This window comes from Herpailurus yagouaroundi, unplaced genomic scaffold (genome assembly GCF_014898765.1).
Source record: "Herpailurus yagouaroundi ecotype Mexico unplaced genomic scaffold, PumYag 28, whole genome shotgun sequence".
NCBI classification, from domain to species: Eukaryota; Metazoa; Chordata; class Mammalia; order Carnivora; family Felidae; genus Herpailurus; species Herpailurus yagouaroundi.
In genome coordinates this window covers 166,921,473-166,922,827 of record NW_024412376.1, presented here as the reverse complement: position 1 = coordinate 166,922,827, position 1,355 = coordinate 166,921,473, and the positions used below count along the sequence as shown (strand labels likewise).

The window sequence follows — 1,355 nt, the reverse complement described above, 5'->3', positions numbered from 1 at the left end:
ATGTGGTGGGGTCAGAGTCCTGGATCTGGCGGTTCTAAAAGGTGTGCAGTGGAGTCTTAGTGTTGTTTTAATCTGCAGTTCCCTAGTGACGTATGGTGTTGACCATCTCTTCTTATGCTCATCTCCCATTTGCGTATTTTCGTTATGAGGTGTCTGTTCAGGTCTTTTGTCCATTGAAAAAATTGGGTTGTTTCTTTTCATACTGTTAAGCTTTAAAAGTTCTCTATGGGGGCACCTGGGTGGCTCAGTCAGTAGCTCAGGGGTAGCCTTCTAACATATCACCTTTAAGTACGAAATTTGCTGTAGTATTTTTGTAGATACTCTCGGTCAGATTTAAGAATTTTACTTTTTGGGGCACCTGGGTGGCTCAGCCGGTTGAGCGTCCAACTTCAGCTGGGGTCATGATCTCACCTCATGGTTTGTGAATTCAAGCCCCGAGTCAGGCTCTGTGCTAACAGCTAGGAGCCTGGAGCCTTCTTTGGATTCTGTGTCTCCCTCTCTGCCCCTCCCCAGCTCGTACTCTGTCTCTCTCCCTCTTTCTCAAAAATAAATAAACACTAAAAAAAAATTAAAAAAAAATTGTTTTTTCAACGTTTATTTTTTTTTTATTTTTGGGACAGAGAGAGACAGAGCATGAACGGGGGAGGGGCAGAGAGAGAGGGAGACACAGAATCGGAAACTGGCTCCAGGCTCTGACCCATCAGCCCAGAGCCCGACGTGGGGCTCGAACTCACGGACCGCGAGTTCGTGACCTGAGCTGAAGTCGGACGCTTAACTGACTGTGCCACCCAGGCGCCCCTAAAAAAAATTTTTTTTAAAGAATTTTTCTTTTTAAAAAAATAACAAATCGCTGTTGAATTTTATCAGTGCTCTTCAAGATAATTATAGGATGTCCTTTTTTTTCTGTTAATATAGTAAATTTTCAGATGTTAAGCTAACATTTCATTTCTGAAATAAATCCAACTTGGGTATAGTATGCTATTCTTTACATAGATTGCTAGATTCTGTTTCCTGGTATTTTGGGGGTGAAGGTCTCTGTTCTCTGTGTCTGTAGTAGCATGGGAGCACCAGCGGCCTGCTGTTGCCTACATCCCTGCAGAGGCTCCAGGGCCCAAAAGTCTTGACTCAGCCACCGGCTGGCCCAGCCTCGGTGGGAGTCGCAGGTTGGAGCAGCTGGAGAGTGGCTGTGTGTGGCCCCTCTTATGCCCAGCATTCATGATCCCCAAAGACCACCAGGGAGCCGAGTCCGATGCAAAAGCAAAGAGGCTTTATTTGAGCTAGCTTGAGCTCAATCTCCTACCTGAACCAACGCAGCGGTGAGATGAGAGGGAGAGAGGGAGGGAGAGGGAGGGAGA

The 1,355-nt window shown here is 46.2% G+C and overlaps 1 protein-coding gene and 1 long non-coding RNA gene across 9 annotated transcripts in view; one reads left to right on the top strand and one right to left on the bottom strand.

Annotated features, from left to right (window-relative positions):
- Positions 1 to 1,355, top strand: part of GRK4 (G protein-coupled receptor kinase 4) — a 103,507-nt gene that overhangs the window by 80,503 nt on the left and 21,649 nt on the right. The window lies entirely within an intron of this gene.
- The window catches only part of LOC121039128 (uncharacterized), a 3,226-nt gene continuing 3,116 nt past the window's right edge, over positions 1,246 to 1,355 (bottom strand). Inside the window, exon 2 of the long non-coding RNA XR_005794650.1 lies at positions 1,246 to 1,300. This is a non-coding gene — a long non-coding RNA (uncharacterized LOC121039128). The remainder of the gene's footprint in view (positions 1,301 to 1,355) is intronic.